Source organism: Salvelinus alpinus, chromosome 4 (assembly GCF_045679555.1).
Source record: "Salvelinus alpinus chromosome 4, SLU_Salpinus.1, whole genome shotgun sequence".
Taxonomy (NCBI): domain Eukaryota; kingdom Metazoa; phylum Chordata; class Actinopteri; order Salmoniformes; family Salmonidae; genus Salvelinus; species Salvelinus alpinus.
The window spans coordinates 38,396,330-38,420,691 of NC_092089.1; the positions used below are offsets into that span (position 1 = coordinate 38,396,330).

Here is a 24,362-nt window from a genome sequence, read left to right on the forward strand (position 1 = left end):
ACACACACACACACACATACACACAAACTCACACTAACACTCTCACACAAACTCTCACACACAAACACACACACACACACACACACACGCACAAACTCACACTAACACTCTCGCACAAACACACACACACACACACACACACACACACACACACACACACACACACACACACACACACACACACACACACACACACACACACACACACACACACACACACACACACACACACAAACTCACACTAACACTAACACTCTCACACAAACACACACACCAATACACACCAAGAGAGAGAGAGAGACACACATAGGCACACACGCGCATACACACGCATTCAAACACGCAAAAACACGTGCACACACACACCAACTCCAACCTTAGCTACAGCTCAAAATGGGAGAGGAGTCATGTTGCGTTGGGAATATTTGTGTCTGATAGAATTCTCCAAGGGGTTATAGTGAGAGCAGATAGAGGTTCTGAGCTAAGGAGGACCCAACAAGTCTAGTGCAGAGAAAAACAAACTCACACACTAAACACACAGACTCGCAGTGTAGATAAAACATCTGAACACACACACACGTTGAATTCAGTGATCCTGTTCTTTGTGATGGCACAGCACTTCCAGGAAACGCCTGAAGTCTGTCTTTATTTCTTTCTTCTCCAGTCAGCAGCCAGCCGGGTGCAACTCACTTCCTCTGATAGCTTCACAGAACAGAGAACTTCTCCTCAAAGACACACCACATCTTCTCTCCTTAGAATTCTTTAGGGCGCAACCACTGAGGCAGATGATGAATAGTGTATACGTTAGCAGTAAGGATATGCATGTGGGGCATACAGACAGTATTTCCCTAAGTGCAGGGGATTGAAGTTGTTTTATATAACAGGAGATCATTGGTGACCTTCAGAGTGCAGTGAGGCTCTTTGCGCCACTAGAAGCTAAACAGAATAAGTCAAGAAAGTCAAGTCATGATGCAGTGAGAAGAGCAGAACCTCTAACTCCTGTTGACTCAACACTACTAACTCTCTATGGAGACACACACCCAGACACAACCAGACTCTACCCCCCCCCCCCCCCCCCCCCCAGCCCCTCCTCTCTCTGACCTGCAGGTACAGCACCACACCCCAGAGGGACTGGTTTACAGAACGCTGCAAACCTCTGTCACGCACTCTGACTGACCTTCTCACACTGGGATCTGGGATGTGTTTAGTAGTAAAACGCTTTGAAATGGAAACATAACATCTATGGTGTTACTGGACAAGTTCAAGTAGTACTGTGTCTTGTGTTTCACAACGTTGGTTTAAAATGTTTTCCACCAACTGAACACAATCCTGGATGGACCTAGCAAACAGGGGAAGGCTTAGTTCAGCAGGAAAACATGTGCCTTGACTTATTTCACATTTGTTGTGTTACAGCCCGAATTCAAAATGGATTTGTCGTGTCTTTGGCTATGCCGGATTAAGTGTTATGACATGCTATTCTATAAAATACTTTCTCCGTAATTAATATTACCTGATTGAACTAATCATGTAAATGTAATTAACTAGAGAGGAGGGGCACCACAAAATAATATTTATAGAGCTGTTACCTTCCGAATAAACTCTTAAAGACCTAATCATATTTTACATCAATAGCAGTCAATATTAATCGTCACCTTATTTCAATCTCATCTGAAAGTTGTAAATTCTTGGTTATCTTCACGAACCCTGGCTAACAAGTTGAATCAGCAATACAAAATTGGGTTCAATTATTTAATTACTAAATACCTAACTAAATCACACAGAATTACATATACACGGAAAGAATCATACCTTGATTACAAATTACGTCATAAAAGAAAACGTCCCTAGCGGGCGGAACAGATATGACAGCTTGTTACACAAAAGAAAAGGGGGCTGGGTTTGAGTGAAAGAGCGGGAAGACTGAGGAACAAAGGGCGAAGCTGTGCTATCGTAAATACAATATCTTATGCATTCTAAATTACCGCCCATTTGGAAAAGGAAAATGCAATAAATATTTACTCTGAGCATTGCTTCGGTAGGTTGGTGGTAGATGGAAGGCCGTGTTGCCCAACCGGGTCCTTTGTCCTTTGAAGAATGTCTCTGCTGCTGCTGCTGAGTGGTAGACTGGATACTCTGTCTGTCCTAATTTACGTTTGCAGCTGCTGTTGCTAACAACGTCTAGGAGGTATCACTTCTATAGTGAATACGAGTTCAAAGTTCATACCATTCACAATCAAAGCTCATGCTGATGTTGGCTTCATTCTGTAGTTATTATCTGAACCATTCTGACATAGGACCGTCGTCCTCACATCCTCGGAACAGGAGGTTACATTTTTGTCAATGGCTTATATAGTGGAGGGAGAGGGGTGTGTCTGAAAAGTTTATAACCCATGTCTCTTCACAGGGGCGGGCCACTGGTTGAGCAGAGCCCTAAACTTATGAAAACCCAAATCTCTCATTTGGGAGCTAAAATTACATTTCATCTCTTCACAAATAATTTCATATTCAAACATTTGAATTAAACAACAATTCCATGTGAATCCGATACCCCTGATGTTTAGACTTTCCACAGTAGAGTTTATGTCATTCTATCATTGATGAGAATGTGCCAGATGACAACCGAACTGACATAATGTACCTTAAGTACCACCGCATATGTTCACTTGGTCGGATTACCAGAATATAGTTAATTTCCCCCCAACTTCTGATGTTCCCAGAATCTCTATGTTAACCAAAGGGGCTTTCTAATGTCACATCAGTAGAGTAGGGAGAGGAAAGGGGGTGGAAGAGGTATTTATGACTGTCATAAACCTACCCACAGGCCAACGTCATGACAGATTCAATAGATTTTTTTTCTCACCCATCTACACACAATACCCCATAACGACAAAGTGAAAACATGTTTTTAGAAATGTTTGCATATTTATTGAAAATTAAATACTGAAATATTTAATTTACATAAGTATTCACACCTAAGAGTCAATACATGTTAGAACTCCCTTTGGCAGATTTATAGAGTCTTTCTGGGTAAGTCTCTAAGAGCTTTGCACACCTGGATTGCACAATATTTGCACATTGTTCTTTGAAAAATTCTTCAAGCTCCGTCAAGTTGGTTGTTGATCATTGCTAGACAGACATTTTCAAGTCTTGCCATAAATGTTCAGTCAAAACTGTAACTAGGCCACTCAGGAACATTCAATGTCGTCTTGGTAAGAAACTCCAGTGCATATTTGGCCTTGTCTTTTAGGTTTTTGTCCTGCTGAAAGGTGACTATCTCCCAGTGTCTGTTGGAAAGCAGACTGAACAAGGTTTTCCTCTAGGATTTTGCCTGTGCTTAGCTCTATTCCAATTTATTTTTATCCCCAAAAAACAAAAACAAAAACCCCTAGTACATGCCGATGAAAAGCATACCCATAACACAATGCAGCCACCACCATGATTGAAAATATGAAGAGTTGTACTCAGTGATGTGTTTTGTGTTGGATTTCCCCCAAACATAACACTTTGTACTTCAGGACATAAAGTTAATAAAGTGCCTTAGGATGCATATTTTGGAATATTTTTTATTCTGTAAAGGCTTCCTTCTTTTCACTCTGTTATTTAGGTTGTGGAGTAAATTCAGTGTTGTTTATCCATCCTCAGTTTTCTACTATCACAGCCATTAAACTCTGTAACTCTTTTAAAGTCACAATTGGCCTCATGGTGAAATCCCTGAGTGGTTTCCTTCCTCTCCAGCAACTGAGTTATGAAGGACGCCTATATATTTGTAGTGACTGGGTGTATTGATACACCTTCCAAAGTGTAATTAATAACTTCACCATGCTCAAAGGGATATTCAATGTCTGCTATTTATATTTTTACCCATCTACCAATAGTTGCCCTTATTTGTGAGGCATTTGAAAACCTCCCTGGTCTTTGTGGTTGAATCTGTGTTTGAAATTCACTGCTTGACTGAGGGATCTTACAGATAATTGTATGTGTGGGGTACAGAGACGAGGTAGTCAATCAAAAATAATGTTACACACTATTATTGCACACAGTGCATCCATGCAACTTATTATGTGACTTAAGCAAATTCTTACTCTTGAGCTTATTTAGGCTTGTCATAACAAAGGGATTGAATACTTATTGACTCAAGACAATTCAGCTTTTCATTTTTAATTAATGTGTAAACATTTATAAAAACATAATTCCACTTTGACATTATGGGGTATTGTGTGTAGGCCAGTGACACAAAATCTCAACATAATACATTTTCAATTCAAGCTGTAACACAACAAAATGTGGAAAAAATGACGGGGTCTGAATACTTTCCGAAGGCACTGTATAGCATATCACTGAGAGCATGGAGCTGAACCGGGGACTGTAGTGGGGACTTAGGGAGAGTTATATATACACGCTCCTCATCTATCTATCTCTCTCCTACTCCTCTTCATCCACTCACTCAGTCCCTCTCTCTTGTTGTGTCAGCAGTGATAAAGACAGGTTTTACTTTCACCATGCTACTGAATTATCCCAGAGAACACTCTTATAGAGGAGGGCAAGAGATACAAACATGCACGCACGCACGCACACACACACACACACACACACACACACACACACACACACACACACACACACACACACACACACACACACACACACACACACACACACACACACACACACACACACACGCACACACACACACACACACAAAGATACACACACTGTTAGCTAAGCCACTCCATAATGTGGATGACACTTCAATACAACTACTTGCTAATAAAAGAAAGTCCCAGTCACTGAGGAGATATTGACATATAATCCGTTTCCCCTGGAGAGTGGATGGAGCCAGCCGTCAGTCTCAACACACAACCCAATCTAAATGGCCCTGAAATTTTAAAATGACATTTCCGAATTGGATTTGCTGCGTATCAGCAGAAATTCACACGTTTGACAGATAAGTGTGTGTGTGTCTGTGTCTGTGTGCCGTGCATGTGTGTGTTCGTGCATATTTGTGTGCGATCAAAATAGAATCTTGGTATTTGTCCCTTTGGGCCCTGCATTTCGAGCATCGATTCTCTGAGCAGATTATTATTACAGTTTTTTTTAAGACCAGGGGCTGGAATTGGGATACAGGCTGGAGTCTACCTTCCCCTCAGCAAGATCATTCTAATTCATAACCCCCCAAATGAGTTATTGACTCAGAATAATGTCTCTGCCATTCTCAATGAGTGGGGCTCTGCATCCCAAGAAGCATGCTTGGTTAGCAAGAAGCTATATGACAGCCTAATTATCCTCAGCCAGCAAAATGCCTGAAACACAGAAACACACAGGACAAAATGTTTTGCATCGGAAAATTAGATTTCTTATTGGACAAGTTCAGCTAATACCTCCCCATTTTCACTCCATTTTGGAGTGTTTTATAATCTTTCGTGCCTACTGAACAAAATCCAGGAAGACACTCAGGATGCTATGATGAGACATGGAATACAAGGATAGGACCTGGGACACAACAAGCATGCAATACAGACAGTCAAGGACAAGGACAGAGAATCAGTGTCCGACTCAAATATCAGACTATGGAATCATCTGAGAAAGGCAACACCTCTACTTCACACAGTCCTGTTATCTACCTCAGTGTCACCTCTGTGTCCCCTCCACCATAACCACATCGTCACCACTGTCCCAACAGTCACCTCCAAACCCCTACCTACCGTCAGTCAGCACTTCTGTCTGGAGCTACCTACCCCCATCCTCATCCACTCAGCGAAAGTCAACCATGTGAAGCTGCACAGTACTGTAGGGCTCTTACTCTCCAGACCCATCTGCAGTTAAACTAAACCCTGGTCATGTTCACTAGCAATAATGTTCTGAAATGGAGAGAAATTGTACAATTAGAACACAGATTGTAATTTCCCCAAAATAAAATAAAAAGTGTTTTGCTATGGAGTGCTGGTCTCCAAGCATTTCGTATTATTCTGTAAGTAAATCCGAGACACTCTATTTAGTATGATATGTCACGTTTCGTATGGTATGTGTTCATTTTTGGATGTCCATCAACCATTTCATATGATATGTATGTTACGAATTTGCAGGATAAGTTATGAATTCTAGCTAGGTGGCTAATGTTAGCTAGCAGGGTTAAGGTTAAATTTAGGAGTTAGGTTAAAAGGTTAAGGTTAGGGTTAGGGGAAGGGTTAGCTAACATGCTAAGTAGTTGCAAAGTAGCTAAACAGTCGTAAGTATATAGTTGAAAAGTTGTTAAATAGCTAACATGCTAATGTTGTCTGTGATGAGATTTGAATTTGCAACCTTTGGGTTGCTAGACATTCACGTGATACGCCCACCCATCCACACCGACAAACCACAACCCCCCCCCCCCCCCCCCTTCTGTCATTTTGCCTTAAGTAACCACCTGTCTTATGTAACCATACCAAACGTAACATATCATACAAATGTGAGTGTCTTGGATTTACGTTTTCTATGTTACGTCTGGTCTGAGACCAGGCTAAGTGCTCAGCTCTACTGAACACATCCTATGCTCTGTAGGCAATGCTAATAACAGTGAGATGTATATTCCTTATTTGCTATTTGACAAAACTAACACCAGATATCTTCCTTTTCAACCCCAAGGAGGGATGGAGCCATAGAGGGATGCGGAAAGGAAGAGAGGGGCTTTTAGAATAATCACTTCATGAAGCACATTAAATCGCTTCACGCATCGCAGCGTCACAGGCCTGAGAGGAACGTGCCATCCCACTCTCTTCTCCACATTTCTGTGTGTAACTCCGTGGACACACACACACGTATACACACATGGGTTTAATGCATCACTGCTACGCTCTCTCTCTTCCTTTTTATTTGTTCCTGAAAACTTTAAATGATATATTTTTAACCGTGTAACTGATTTGTGAGTGGGCGACAGTTTCACATTTCTATAAACTAGCTGAGAGTGAAACATGAATATTTTAAGCAGCTTAGCGCTGATTTAAATATATTTACTGGGAGTCTGCTGGCTGTGGGCCAGGACACAGTGTAATACCCACAAAGCTGCCACTGCTAAACTCTATTTGAGGGAGCTGATAATTCGGACTGGCAGAACTAAGGCAAATTAAGTCAATTAACTCACTGAAATATATTTTTTTATACATTTTACAACCCTTTGAAAAAAAATGCAGGGTGATTTTAAGATAGCTAGCCTAGCGTTGAGAGGAGGGTGATTATATATACACACAGCAAAGAAAGAATTCAAGATGCAGAAAATATCTAGCAATGAAGGGTAAACGCAGGGGCCATTTTGAGAATGTTGAAGTAAAGAGGAGAAGAAGAAGCAGCCTCTCTGGTTATAATGTGCAGGAGATAACCGGGGATGCCATGCATTTTTAAACAGAGAGCACATAAGACATAGGACATGTATTTAATCAAAGACGCACTGTGACTGAAGAATTTAGGCAGGGAGGTGTTTGTGCCTTAATATTTGCTTATTCACATATCTTCTAATGTAAAAGTGGAAAAACCCAGTCACCTCTCCCGGGAGAGAGGAGAAGAGGGGAGAAGGCTGCATGGGAGGCTGCAGGTGTAGAGAAAGTGATTATTAATTAGCCTTCCTCCTCAGTCAAAACACACCACTCCTCTGGAAATACCTTATGGCGTGAAAGCTCCTGAAGAAAAATGATAGCTTCTAGCTATAATGTCACTTAATCCAACAGATGTTAGTTCATACATAAAAAAAGAAGCAGGATAGGATTACAACATGGGGAAGTTGTAGTGACTGTAATACTGTCAGCCTGTTGCAGTAATGACTAGGTAGGGAGAGAAGAAGAACACCTGAGCAGGAAGTGGTCTTTAAACCAGGACGTGAGCTGGAAATGCAGCCATTGGAGGGTTACATTTTCAGACACAGCTATGGTGTCAATTTCATATAATCTGGTTGAATTCTCCTCAATGAAGGATGACATAATGATATTTAGCCTACAGCCATCCTGTGCCAACCATGCAACATTACAGTATACTATGTCGTCCTCCACAAAAATACCTATCAGACAGGAAACACACAAATCTGTAGTGTCTTCCTATAATCATATAATCATAAAAACGTCCATCCTACCCCACTCCCCACACCTACAAGCCACACAGATTAAATTAGCATAAAATATGATAGGCCTATGAGGAAATGAAATCAATAATGTTCGACATTGATGCCTGTCAAAATGTCAAGCTTCCACCCATTGGCACCCCCAATGGCAACTCTCTCTCTCTCATTAAAAACACTCCTTGCATTATTTGATCTTGGACCCCTGTCCCACTGGCTCCCATATTAAAGGATGGTGCAGCGTTTAAAACACTTAGGCAACATGCTTACAGGCGCAGATCTCTAGTTCACGCCAAGGTCCTCTCTGACGCTGTGTAGGCCTCATCACCTAGACTTTCTGATGGGAAGAGAGCTCTTTGTGTGTGTGAGAGTGTCTGTCTGTCTGTCTGTGTGCGTGCGTGGGTATGTGTGTGCGTGCGTGGGTGTGTGTGTCTGCGTGTGTATATGTGTGTGTGTCTGTGTGATAGCGTTCCCTATAGCTCTCCTCTGCCCCTCAGGTTTATCACCAGCCGTGGCTGCAGTCTGTGATTTAACAGCGACAACGTTGGTTAAATGTTGCTCCTTTGGCAACAGATAAATGTTTTACTGATTCCTACATCTCAATGTCATAAAACACCTCTCTCCTTTGACTAGCATAGGATGCATTATACTTGCCACCGACGGTGTGAGCTACAGTTAAGTTATCACACCATTAAGACATTCAATTGATTTAAAATTGATTTTTATACACCATTTTTGACCCGAGGACCCATCTTCCCAGGCAGTTATTGGTGTGAGAAGTGCTGATGGCAAAATATATAAACTACATTTATATGGAGGAAAGCAGAGAAAAGCAAGGCTCTCCTGCCGTTACATTTAGTAAATAAACACTTAAAATGTCCGTTCCAGCAGAAGCAATCCCAACGCTGGAGTCAAGCACTGATTTCTGAAAACATTCAACAACTTGATATCACACCCACAACCACATAGAAATACAGCAAGATCTCCGCTTTAAAATATATCAGCCTCTCTACTAGATGGTTCCATCAGGTATTATTAGCTTCTTCTAACTGGGGTCAAACTCAGGTCAGCCAACAGTACACCAGCAGCAAGCCTGTAATTGATATGATAGCTTCCTTACTAGCCCTGTGAAGCTGACCTCTAATATGAAGATGTACATCTCTGTCTGTGTACTAATTAAAGCCGGGGTAAGTGTGGGTCCCCAGGCCATGCATGCCTCAGGAAAGTTATTGTAAACATATATCATATGCCATACAGGAACAGCTTCTACCCCCAAGCCATAAGACTGCTAAATAGGCAGACTGTTAAATAGTTCACTAATGATACCCAAACTATCTGCACTGAGTCTATATTGCACTCACCCTATGCACACTCACTAGACTATATACTGTATACACACCATAAACACACTCACTAGACTATATACTGTATACACACCATAAACACACTCACTAGACTCTATACTGTATACACACCATAAACACACTCACTAGACTCTATACTGTATACACACCATAAACACACTCACTAGACTCTATACTGTATACACACCATAAACACACTCACTAGACTATATACTGTATACACACCATAAACACACTCACTAGACTATATACTGTATACACACCATAAACACACTCACTAGACTATATACTGTATACACACCATAAACACACTCACTAGACTATATACTGTATACACACCATATACACACTCACTAGACTATATACTGTATACACACCATATACACACTCACTAGACTATATACTGTATACACACCATATACACACTCACTAGACTATATACTGTATACACACCATATACACACTCACTAGACTAAATACTATATACACACCATATACACACTCACTAGACTATATACTATATACACACCATATACACACTCACTAGACTATATACTGTATACACACCATATACACACTCACTAGACTAAATACTATATACACACCATATACACACTCACTAGACTATATACTGTATACACACCATATACACACTCACTAGACTATATACTGTATACACACCATAAACACACTCACTAGACTATATACTGTATACACACCATATACACACTCACTAGACTATATACTGTATACACACCATAAACACACTCACTAGACTATATACTATATACACACCATAAACACACTCACTAGACTATATACTGTATACACACCATATACACACTCACTAGACTATATACTGTATACACACCATAAACACACTCACTAGACTATATACTGTATACACACCATATACACACTCACTAGACTATATACTGTATACACACCATATACACACTCACTAGACTATATACTGTATACACACCATAAACACACTCACTAGACTATATACTGTATACACACCATAAACACACTCACTAGACTCTATACTGTATACACACCATAAACACACTCACTAGACTATATACTGTATACACACCATAAACACACTCACTAGACTATATACTGTATACACACCATATACACACTCACTAGACTATATACTATATACACACCATATACACACTCACTAGACTATATACTGTATACACACCATAAACACACTCACTAGACTATATACTGTATACACACCATATACACACTCACTAGACTAAATACTATATACACACCATATACACACTCACTAGACTATATACTGTATACACACCATATACACACTCACTAGACTATATACTGTATACACACCATAAACACACTCACTAGACTATATACTGTATACACACCATAAACACACTCACTAGACTATATACTATATACACACCATATACACACTCACTAGACTATATACTGTATACACACCATATACACACTCACTAGACTATATACTGTATACACACCATATACACACTCACTAGACTATATACTGTATACACACCATAAACACACTCACTAGACTATATACTATATACACACCATATACACACTCACTGCAGTGCTGACACACACGCTACATTGACACTCCCACACAAAACCCACACAACTTCACATACAAACACAACACACACATGCATACCGACACAACACAAACTCACACACACACACTACTTTTACACTCATCATTAGCTGCTGCTACTCAGTTCTTTATTTCACTCTTATTATTATCTATCCTGATGCCTAGTCACTTGACCCTGCCTTCATATACATAGCAAATCAAATCAAGCTTTATTTATATAGCACATTTCAGACAGAAAACCTTAAAGAAGAACAATACAAACTGAAAGACTAAAAAGGTGTGTTTTAAGATCCCTTTTAAATATGTCCACAGTTTTGGCCCCACTCAGGTTCTTTGGCAGGCTATTCCAGAGGCTGGGGGCATAATAACTAAAAGCTGCCTCTCTATGCATCTTGGTTCTAGGCTTTGGGATAGTTAAAAGGCCAGTGCCAGAGGACCTACTGGGTACATAACTTAAAGGTATGTCTGATATGTATTGGGGTGCACAATTGGGGATTGATTTCAATACAATAATCTTACAATGAATTGTAAAACTCACAGGCAGCCAGTGCAGAGACTTTAAAACCCGTGCAATGTGTGTTGCAGCCTTCTGTATGTTTTGCAGTTGACCAATTGATTTCTTTAATAAACCAGACAGAAGAGTGTTACGGTAGCCAAGCCTGCTTGTAATAAAAGTATGGATGGATGAGTCTCTCTGTATCAGCCTGAGAGAGAAACGGCCGCACCTTGGAAATGTTCCTCAGGTGGTTCAAAGCTATTTTGGTCACATTCCTAATGTGTGATTCGAAATTGAGTACAGAATCTAAAATAACACCTAGGTTTTTTACATGGTTTATTATCATTATTGCCCGTGAATTAAAATGTGCGGCCAGATTCTCTCTCTGTCCTTAGACTCCAATAATAAGTACCTTGGTCTTGTCTTGATTTAGCTGGAGGAAGTTGTGAGCCATCCAAGTATTTAAATCACTAATACAGTCTAATAATCTGTGGAGATTAAATCCTCTGGGGACACAGAAATGTAAAGTTTGCGTAGCAGTGAAAATCAATATTGTGTTTTCTGATAACGCTGCCAAGGGGTAAATATAAACTGAACCATACCTGACCCAGAATCGAACCTTGTGGAACGCCACATATGATATCTATTTTCTCTGAGTTATGTTCACAGTGGGTGACAAAAACTCTCGACCGGTTAAATAGGTCCTAAATCAACTTAGAACTGGACCAGAGCGGCCAACCCACCTCTCCAGTCTGTCCAGAAGGACACCATGGTCAACAGTGTCAAACGCAGCACTTAAATCCAAGAGTAGGACAGAGAGCTGTTTGGCATCTGTGTTGGCTCTAACATCCTTTGCCACTTTAACTAAGACTGTCTTTGTGCTGTGGTGGGCACAAAAACCAGATTGGAACTTTTCTCAAATACAGTTGCTACTTAAAAAATAATTTAGCTGTTTGAAAAACAATTTCTTCAGAATTTTGCTTAAGAATGGAAGGTTGCTTAGAGCTGAAGAATCTAGAGGACTTTTCTTCAGAAGGGGTTTCACCATAGCAGTTTTTAGTGTAGTGGGGAAAGTGTCTGTGAACAGGGAGTGATTAACAATAGCTTGCACTTCTTCAGATATGCAATTAAAAGCTGTTTTGAAGAAGGTTGTGGGGATAGGATCGAGATGGCAGGTAGAAGGCTTAAATTGTGGCATCATTTTCCTGAACATGTCTGCGTCAATCAGAGAAAATAACTCCATAGTGCCTTTACGTGGTAGGCTAAGGCACATATCATCAAACTTCTCACCAGGTCTTGCTGATACCCATTGATACCCACTGATACCCATTGTTTGCTATCTTATCTCTGAAATATGCCGCAAACTCATCAAATTTAAATGTATCTACCTCAAATACCTCGTACCTCTGCACATTGATCTGGTACTGGTACTACCTGTACCAAATCTGCATCATTGGGAAGGGCTCGTAGGCAAGCATTTCACAGTAAAGTCTACACCAGATGTATTCGGCGTATGTAACAAATACAATTTGATTTGATTTGATGTATCAGTTTATCCTGTCATGTTCTAATTTGATTGCAAAAACAAGGTGGTAATGCACTCACAATTACCTAAACTAACTTCAACATAGATGGTGTAATTATGAATATACCTAATATACTGTATGAATATTATATAAATCAAAAAGTTGGATTTCACTTTGGAGGTGGATACTATCACAATCAAATCTAATACATATCTAATTTATGTGTATCTTTATGTTGTTACCACTATAGGAGGTCAAAGGGAGCAGTCACACAGCGTTACTAGTGGTTCCCATCAGAGGAGTGCAGGAGGTCAGGGGTCATCCTAGACAAATGGACAGTCAGCTCCATGGCGGATAGACTGGTCAAAGAGAGAGCGAGAGAGAGAGAGAGGAGAAACAGCCGAGTAACCGCTCTTCGCTCCTCTCCCCCTCTTACTCCAACTATCCCATTATATCTCTCTCTATGTACAGGTACCTGCCAAAACAAAGGAAGATCTTGAGTAAATGAGGGACACAAAGTATATTGAAAGCAGGTGCTTCCACACAGGTGTGGTTCCAGAGTTATTTAAGCAATTAACATCCCATCATGTGTCAAAATGCCCAGTTTACCATTATTTTGAGGGGTCTCAAAGGCTGTGTGTGTGTGTGTGTGTGTGTGTGTGTGTGTGTGTGTGTGTGTGTGTGTGTGTGTGTGTGTGTGTGTGTGTGTGTGTGTGTGTGTGTGTGTGTGTGTGTGTGTGTGTGTGTGTGTGTGTGTGTGTGTGTGTGTGTGTGTGTGTGTCAGTAATCAGATCTCAAACCAAATGAACACTTATGGGAGATTCTGGTTGCCTGGCTACCCAAACTCCTTGCTCTGGCCAAACGTTACGCCACGCCCACGGACGTTCATTTCTTCTCCACAATGAGTTTGGATCTGAGTACCTCCCCGATCATTTCTAGGCTGTCTGATTGGTCCCAGAAACCGATGGGTTCTGCCAGAGCCAGAACCCACATGGATAAAGTGGTGTTTTCGAAAATTCCCGAACCCTAATTCATCATTGGCTTTGATTCTCTGATTGGTTAGAGATGATCCAATCGCTGATTAAATTATTTTGTACAACAGCCCTCATTTTGACATCACCACAAATGACTTAAATGATGGCAGTCTCAGATTGAAGTATGTAGTAAACACAGAGCAGCAGAAGAATTAATCAAGAATGACAATCTGATTGTTTTTTTTAATCTCCCAAAAGACATCATGTCAGTATCCATATCTAGAATTGCTGTCTATATGTTGCCTGAACTGTTGAGCGTCTGCCTATATGTTGCCTGTATACCGTTATCTAAACAGATGCGCTTTGCACAGTCCTCCTGGAGGCTTGATTGATTTGGAATAGGAGGAAATGTATCGCTCGTCTGTTCCAGTCAGCCTCTACTGTGTATTCATCAATAGGGTATAACCTCTGGAAGCTCTGATAAACTGAGCGATGGTAAGGTCAGGTGTGTTGGTCATAGCGTTGTATGTATGGAGGGCCAGTCAGCAGTTTAGTATCTAATGAGTATGTACAGCAGACTAAAATGATAAATACTCCCAGTCCTTCACACAACAACTTTCTAAATGCTTTCAGGAAAAAGAGCCTGTCAATAACACTGAAAAGCCTGACACTACACACACAGAACAATAGATCCCTCCACCGCCCTCCTTCCTCTCCCCTCAAATACTTTGTAAATAAGAAGATTTGCGGCGGAGAATGCGAGCTACTTAGATGCGTGGCTAAGCGGCTCATTGAGCGGAGCGGGGGAGAGTTAGTGGTTAGGTATGAAATGGAGGTGATTGGCAGAACCAGTCTCTATTGAACGCCTGGCTAATGTGTTCAGATGATCTGTTTACAGTTTAGCGCCATCGTTAGGAGGGGAGAATTGTTTGGACACGCACACACACACACACGCACACGCACACGCACACACACACACACCCACACACACACATATATACAGTGGGGAGAACAAGTATTTGATACACTGCCGATTTTGCAGGTTTTCCTACTTACAAAGCATGTAGAGGTCTGTCATTTTTATCATAGGTACACTTCAACTGTGAGAGACGGAATCTAAAACAAAAATCCAGAAAATCACATTGTATGATTTTTAAGTAATTAATTTGCATTTTATTGCATGACATAAGTATTTGATCACCTACCAACCAGTAAGAATTCCGGCTCTCACAGACCTGTTAGTTTTTCTTTAAGAAGCCCTCCTGTTCTCCACTCATTACCTGTATTAACTGCACCTGTTTGAACTCGTTACCTGTATAAAAGACACCTGTCCACACACTCAATCAAACAGATTCCAACCTCTCCACAATGGCCAAGACCAGAGAGCTGTGTAAGGACATCAGGGATAAAATTGTAGACCTGCACAAGGCTGGGATGGGCTACAGGACAATAGGCAAGCAGCTTGGTGAGAAGGAAACAACTGTTGGCGCAATTATTAGAAAATGGAAGAAGTTCAATGACGGTCAATCACCCTCGGTCTGGGGCTCCATGCAAGATTTCACCTCGTGGGGCATCAATGATCATGAGGAAGGTGAGGGATCAGCCCAGAACTACACGGCAGGACCTGGTCAATGACCTGAAGAGAGCTGGGACCACAGTCTCAAAGAAAACCATTAGTAACACACTACGCCGTCATGGATTAAAATCCTGCAGCGCACGCAAGGTCCCCCTGCTTAAGCCAGTGCATGTCCAGGCCCGTCTGAAGTTTGCCAATGACCATCTGGATGATCCAGAGGAGGAATGGGAGAAGGTCATGTGGTCTGATGAGACAAAAATAGAGCTTTTTGGTCTAACTCCACTCGCCGTGTTTGGAGGAAGAAGAAGTATGAGTACAACCCCAAGAACACCATCCCAACCGTGAAGCATGGAGGTGGAAACATCATTCTTTGGGGATGCTTTTCTGCAAAGGAGACAGGACGACTGCACCGTATTGAGGGGAGGATGGATGGGGCCATGTATCGCGAGATCTTGGCCAACAACCTCCTTCCCTCAGTAAGAGCATTGAAGATGGGTCGTGGCTGGGTCTTCCAGCATGACAACGACACGAAGCACACAGCCATGGCAACTAAGGAGTGGCTCCGTAAGAAGCATCTCAAGGTCCTGGAGTGGCCTAGCCAGTCTCCAGACCTGAACCCAATAGAAAATCTTTGGAGGGAGCTGAAAGTCCGTATTGCCCAGCGACAGCCCCGAAACCTGAAGGATCTGGAGAAGATCTGTAGGGAGGAGTGGGCCAAAATCCCTGCTGCAGTGTGTGCAAACCTAGTCAAGAACTACAGGAAACGTATGATCTCTGTAATTGCAAACAAAGGTTTCTGTACCAAATATTAAGTTCTGCTTTTCTGATGTATCAAATACTTATGTCATGCAATAAAATGCAAATTAATTACTTAAAAATCATACAATGTGATTTTCTGGATTTTTGTTTTAGATTCCGTCTCTCATAGTTGAAGTGTACCTATGATAAAAATTACAGACCTCTACATGCTTTGTAAGTAGGAAAACCTGCAAAATCGGCAGTGTATCAAATACTTGTTCTCCCCACTGTATATATATATATATATATATACAGATAAGAAGTGGGAGATGGAGATATGAGTGATTATAAAAACCCACATGGCCATTTCACATCAGCCAGTAAATGAGCTCTCCAACTGTTCTCACTTGATGGGTTATGTGGCTCGGAGGTGTGAAGCAGACTGTCAGAAGAGGGGTTTATACAGAAACTATAATCAGGTAGGAGGTGAAATGAAATTCACTCCGCCACGCCGCGGGATGAGGTGCTGTTGTGGGAGGATTATTTCGAATATTTACTTGACAAAGAACATAATGGTATGATAGTGTCCTGATTTTTAACTGTGATTCTGCTCTACATTATGCTGTGTATGTACTGTAGCTAGCATGTTGTTTCAGGTCAACTAGCTTCATTGATTCAACACATGGATTCTACTGAATACTATTGTTGAAGAGAGAGAGACAGAAATAGAGGAAGAGAAAGCGATATACAGGTAAATGCCAAAATAAAGTGTCTTAATAGGGCGTTGGACCACAACTAGCCACAAGAACAACTTCAATGGGCCTTGGCATAGATTCTACAAGTGTCTGCGACACCATTCTACCACAATACATTTTATAAGTTGGTGTTTTGTTAATGGCGGTGGAAAATGCTGTCCCAGTCGCCGCTCCAGAATCTTTGCCTGACGACTTAAACTTAACACAATGTCCACAGCCGAAAGCTGAAGGGGCGGGCCCTGCCTGCCTGCCTGCCTGCCTGCTTGCTTGCCAGCTGCCGACACCTCTAACTCCACCAGGCTCCAGTCTTTATCCCATGAGCAGTGATGGAATGTGATGACCTGTCAGAACACACAGGACACTTCCACCCACCATCTGTGTTCTACAGAAGAACAGCTACTGTATTGTACTCTACTGTACCAGTCATTGAAATATAATCCATGGATTCTATTTCTATGGTACCAATGTTGTACACTGGATCCCCTGCCACACACGCGCACTGATTTACAACTCTTCCTTGCACTAGAGACTGAGAAGCACTGACAAGGTGATTGCTGACTACACTGATCAAAAGGCAAGATGGCGCCGACAGACAGGGCAGGTCTGCTTCTAGTGTGACAGGTTAAAGGAAATACTCATAGCCTGTTATACATTAAAAAGTATTAGTAAGTTCATAGTATGTGAGGATCTTAAAACATCTAAGGTTAAAAAGATCATGCATTCAGTATTAGTTGATAGAGAGTGATAACATTCATATAATTGTGTTAAAATCCGTCAAGCGTACAAAGGGTACGAATTGTGAGAGGAATGTGTAAACGTTATGTTGATTACTTTATTTTGTCGTGGGTAAAAGTGTTAATCTGTGATCTACTAAATGCTCTTAATCTATGAGCCTGAGATCGATTGCTCTGGTCTCCACTCAAGTTCCCGGAGAAATCGCGGTCTTTTCTCATTGCACTAAAAGTTTCAATGAGTAAACAATACCGGATACCGTACCACTCTCGTGATCATTTCTCCCCTTTTTCAGGTACGTTATTGATGATAAAAAATAGTAATTTAAATGTAATAACTCGCTAACATGTTAAGAGTGTTTAAGGTGTGTCTTCGTAACATATTGAGGAAATGAGTTAATAAGTTTGCAGAGAGTAATATGAGCCCTGCTCGGTTGCAGCGAAGAATAGCTTCGTACTGAGAGTAGCTGCCATTTTATGTCGATTGTGAATGAACATGTGCGTTGTTAATAAGATATTTTGCGGTGTTATGTGTATAATGGTTTTTCAAACACTTTATTGCCTGTTGATAAATTGAGTATGGTTTACTGAGTTAAAGCTTTGTGCTTGACAGTTATATTGAAATTAGTATCTGTTTCAGTGAATTACAGTGTATACTGTTGTGACTTGAATAAGCCTTGTACCCTACAAAACTATCTATTTCCTGTAGATCTGTTATTCTGTAAAATGTGTTACTTATGTAAAATGATTGCACTAAAAGTTTCAATGAGTAAACAATACCGTACCACTCTCGTGATCATTTCACCCCTTTTTCAGGGGCGTAACACTAGCTCCTAAGTACAAGCATTTCACTACACACACAATAACATCTGCTAAACAAGTGTATGTGTATGTGACAAATAAAATGTGATTTGATTTAAAGTACAGCAATGGCCCACATCCCTTAATTAACTAATTCTGTTGAAACATATTGAAGGATTTACTTATCTAATGTAAAACAAGTCTTAGTGATTTGTGCAGCCAAAACTAAAGTAGTAATATTTTAAATGTACAATATAAGATTGACTGTGTCAATAATGCTTTGCCTATCAATTAATAATACAGTATAATTGTATTATTTTTTTGTTAAAATAAAATAAATAAATAAAAGCATTATGACTAATACTGGTATTGAATATCGTTTTGCAATAAAACACACACACATATGTGTATATATATATACACTACCGTTCAAAAGTTTGGGGTCACTTAGAAATGTCATGGTTTTTGAAAGAAAAGCTAATTTTTTGTCCATTAAAATAACATCAAATTGATCAGAAATGCATTGTTAATGTTGTAAAATGACTATTGTAGCTGGAAAGGGCAGATTTTTTATGGAATATCTACATAGGCGTACAGAGGCCTATTATCAGCAACAATCACTCTTGTGTTCCAATGGAAGGTTGTATTAGCTAATCCAAGTTTATCATTTTAAAAGGCTAATTGATCATTAGAAAACCCTTTTACAATTATGTTAGCACATCTGAAAACTGTTGTGCTGATTAAATAAGCAATACAACTGGCCTGCTTTAGACTAGTTGAGTATCTGGAGCATTAGCATTTGTGCGTTTGATTACAAAAATGCTCAAAATGTTCAAAATGACCCTTTGCCTTGATGACAGCTTTGCAAACTCTTGGTATTCTCTCAACCAGATTCATGAGGTAGTCACCTGTTATGCATTTCAATGAACAGGTGTGCCTTGTTATAAGTTAATTTATGGAATTTCTTTCCTTCTTAATGTGTTTGAGCCAAATAATTGTGTCGTGACAAGGCAGGGGTAGTAATCAGAAGATAGCCCTATTTGGTAAAAGACCAAGTCCATATCATGGCAAGAACAGCTCAAATAAGAAAAGACAAATGACAGTCTATCACCACATTAAGACATGAAGGTCAGTCAATGCAGAAAATTTCAAGAACTTTGAAAGTTTCTTCAAGTGCAGTCGCAAAAACCATCAAGCAATATGGTGAAACTGGCTCTCATTAGGACCGCCATAGGAAAGGAAGACCCAGAGTTACCTCTGCTGCAGAGGATAAGTTCAATAGAGTTAACTGCATCTCAGATTGCAGCCCAAATAAACGCTTCACAGAGTTCAAGTAACAGACACATCTCAACATCAACTGTTCAGAGGAGATTGCGTGAATCAGGCCTTCATGGTTGAATTGCTGCAAAGAAACCACTACTAAAGGGCACCAATAATAATAAGATACTTGCTCGGGCCAAGAAACACGAGCAATGGACATTAGACTGGTGGAAATCTGTCCTTTGGTCTGATGAGTCCAAATGTGAGGTTTTTGGTTCCAACTGCTGTGTCTTTGTGAGACACAGAGTAGGTGAATGGATGCTCTCCGCATGTGTGGTTCCCACTGTGAAGCAAGGAGGAAGAGGTGTGATGGTGTGGGGGTGCTTTGCTGGTGACACTGTCTGTGATTTATTTAGAATTGAAGGAACACTTAACCAGTATGCCTACCACAGCATTCTGCAGCGATATACCATCTCATCTGGTTTGCACTTAATGGGACTATCACTTGCTTTTCAACAGGACAATGACCCACAACACACCTCCAGGCTGTGTAATGGCTATTTGACCAAGAAGGAGAGTGATGGAGTGCTGTTTCAGATGACCTGGCCTCCACAATCACACGATCTCAACACAATGGAGATGGTTTGGGATGAGTTGGACCGCAGAGTAAAGGAAAAGCAGCCAACAAGTGCTCAGCATATGAGGGAACTCCTTCAAGGCTGTTGGAAAAGCATTCCTCATGAAGCTGGTTGAGAGAATGCCAAGAGTGTGCAAAGCTGTCATCAAAGCAAAGGGTGGCTACTTTGAAGAATATAAAATATAAAATATAGTTTGATTTATTTAACACTTTTTTGGTCACTACATGATTCCATATGTGTTATTTCATAGTGTTGATGTCTTCAATATAATTCTACAATGTAGAAAATAGTAAAAATAAAGAAAAACCCTTGAATGAGTAGGTGTGTCGAAACTTTTGACTGGTCCTGTATATATTACAGTATAATAGAAGCACATAATTAGTATTATTAACATAAACATTGAATGTTACTATTCTTCTCCAAATGGTCTTACATGTCTTTCCATTCCATTTACTCCATTCCAGCCATTATTATGAGCCGTCCTCCCCTCAGCAGCCTCCGCTGATGTTAGCTGTATACTGCGTTGCTGATGTTAGCTGTATACTGCGTTGCTGATGTTAGCTGTATACTGCGTTGCTGATGTTAGCTGTATACTGCGTTGCTGATGTTAGCTGTATACTGCGTTGCTGATGTTAGCTGTATACTGCGTTGCGTCCTCAAAAAGGATAACTCTGTCCTATAACCCTAACGACGTGTAAAGCAGGATAACACGTCTTTAAACAGAGAAGGGAGATTGTTTCACAACTGCAGCCAAAAGAAAGCTGCTTCTTTTCTCCTTTAACAAGCCTTCCACTAATCGTGTGTTTCTGCTGCAGTATAATAAAGCAGTGTTCATACACAGGCGTGAGGAGGCGCTTTCCGCTGTCAGTGGTGCTGAAACTTTCCCTCTGGGCCTGCAACGTATAGCCACCGTGGCCGTCCTAGCGAGGCATATAAAGGGTAGTTTGAAGATTATAACTTTGTGAACACAAGTGTAAGTGTATAGAAAGCGTATCTTCAGACAGAAAGATTATCCGGGGGCACACACAGAGATGGATTACCAGGGGGGAGGAGGGGAGAGTGTGGTTGAAGCACAGACGACATGGAGGACTTAATGCTTCCCGACAACTCTCCCCATTCTACTGTTAGTGAGACAGCGCTGTCAGATTGACGCGTGGTAGCAGCAGAGGCCCAGCTTGTTGCCATAGTGGCAGCTTGTGCGGATGCTGTGTGCATTTCAATCAGGGCCTCCGGTGTGTGTGTGTGTGTGTGTGTGTGTGTGTGTGTGTGTGTGTGTGTGTGTGTGTGTGTGTGTGTGTGTGTGTGTGTGTGTGTGTGTGTGTGTGTGTGTGTGTGTGTGTGTGTGTGTGTGTGTGTGTGTGTGTGTTTCTGAAAAACTGACAGGCTACAGTTACAGTGCAACAAAATAGGAACATTTCCAAGGGGGAGAATACTTTTGCAAGACAGTGCCCCCTGAAAACTGCTGATCACATTTCCTACCCTTTTACACGTGCGTTCTTTAGAACAGTGAAGGCCTTGCCCCTGAGGGCTACGCAGGTGCAGAAGGTAGCCTATATACATGTGGAATACGATACACTGATAGTCTACCCTATGTTTTTTATATAGGCCTATACAGAGTCTTGCCTTGGAGTCGACATTGGAAGAGATGTGCTCAGTTAGAACAATGCATTCCTTTAAATGGTTGCTAATAGTAACGTGTCAGGACTCACAGCGAACAATGAAAGGCAAGATCAAACACAAGCATGTATCCTTTGCGTCACGCTGCTGGCTGTCACCATCATTGCTTGCTGTGTTCAATGGTTGCGTAGGCATTGACAGCACTGCACTCATATTCAACTACATGGCTTGGTTGGTTAGGGTTCTTTCTGTTCATAATCGGCCAAATCATACTTCGAGAAATGGACGTGTCAATGGATGGGGGATTTGGCGCTAAACCTGAGTTTCGCGCGCATTTCTTCAATCAGGATTCATCCCTTTTTTGATTGTGTCTATAACAAGAATGGGTCTTGTGTTGATGTCGGCCATGAATAGGCCTATATGATCCAAATATCTATGTAACTAACATTAATGTGAGGTAATGATCAACATAGGCGCCACATTGTTGCCAACTGTTGCAAGCTTTCTGACTGCATGTTCTCTCTCTCTTAGATTCTCATTCTCTCTCTCACACACACACACACTAGGTTTATTATGCAAACTTAGAAATATCAGCACCATGGCAACAAGTTCCACCAATAATTTATTCTCCAACATAAATGATTCACCAACAACCCGGCACTTTGGCATGAAGACATAATCGGACACTGCTATTTGGAAATGTTGCTTTTCCTCCATCGCAAATTTGAAACAAGGTCCACAAATGATGATCAAATCCAGCTATGCGAGGATAATTGTAGGCTATATATGTTTCTATATGAACTGCAGTTGTACTCGTCTGCTGTCGGATCATTCTGCATGGAAATGATGTCATGCATAAAGGTTTCGAGGACAAAATAGGTAAGGTAATGTCCCTAGACAGCTGTGAGAAACAACACCGTGCATAGGGGTAGCAGTCATTGCGGGGATGTGGCTCGGGGGCGCACGAGCTCACTCTAAAAAGTCTGGGACAAGAGGACCCGTGGGGTCACGGCAACACGTCTACTAGGAAGTATACAAGAAAACTATGGCGCCCAGCCATGAAATGGCAACAGTTACAGAGTTAGGGAATAGCTAGGCTACTACATCAAGCATCAAGACAGTAAGAATGTTTAACAGATAAAGAAAATAACAATCTTACCAAATCTTAAAACGTGTGGCATCCCGCGAGAATATCCCACACATAGTAATAGCAGCAGTAGAAGCCTGACGGTGCACCTGAATCTCGCTTTACTTATGAGCGGGGAGGTAATCTTCATGGTGTCTGTGTGATGCCACTATTTATTCCCTGGATCGGTAGATTCCCCCGAAATGTTTCTTTTGACGTTAAGCAGGGTGACGGCCCACGCGCAAGATCACGGCATGGTCAGTCAGGGAGAAGGTATCATTCGTTTCCCCAGATCCATTAGCAAGCTCTGCGTGTCCAGCTCACTGCGCCAAGAAACAACCTTCCCACTCAGCTAACGGTGGGGCATCCATGTTAGTCTGGGCAAATCCGGGAGAAATCCATTCACGGGCGGTCTGAAAGAGAGATGGACATGAAAATAGTAAAAATGGGGTTTTGAGTTGCCCAGTCAGAATCCCGTCTCAAGAGACGATCGCTGGCAGAAATGCAGCAGGCTAGCGAGCCTAAACATTCCAGGCAGTCTCAGCTGTCGAGCTGAAGCTAGCATTCTGCTGCACTGCCGCACAGCATCTGACGTCGAGCCAAGATTAGTGTGAGCGCGAGAGAGGAAAGACTGGGTATATTTCGCAGGTGCTGCTGACCACACATCGCTTCAGATCCATATCTGACATCGAAATGGCCATCTTTCCCCGGGTGTCTCGTGCTGGCACCCGGTACTCTCTCTATGTTATTCACGGTTTTGCTTGGTTCATTCAATGGCCGTGGCTGCTGCCAGTGGACTGGTGCCATGCCCGAGCGGTTGTAAAATCAATCTTTGATGTTAAAAAGATTGCCTCTCTAGATCGGAATTGCTCAGCCTTGGAGTCGTGTGAGAGGTTTGTGTACCAATATTGTCACAAGTCCAATTTTGATGAATAGCCTATTGCTGAGCTAATCATTTTTTCACAGAGTTATGCTGTCACTGAGAAAGACTTGCTTTTCGATTTTCTAGTTTTGGCATTATACACTCTTAGAAAAAAAGGTTCTGGA

The 24,362-nt window shown here is 41.3% G+C and overlaps 1 long non-coding RNA gene and 1 pseudogene across 1 annotated transcript; one reads left to right on the forward strand and one right to left on the reverse strand.

Moving 5' to 3' along the window:
• Positions 1 to 24,362, reverse strand: part of LOC139573487 (glutamate receptor ionotropic, kainate 2-like) — a 218,739-nt pseudogene that overhangs the window by 191,369 nt on the left and 3,008 nt on the right.
• LOC139572478 (uncharacterized) lies at positions 18,060 to 20,890 on the forward strand. The gene is made up of 2 exons (XR_011674424.1): positions 18,060 to 18,169; positions 20,454 to 20,890. It is a non-coding gene; the product is annotated as an uncharacterized lncRNA (long non-coding RNA).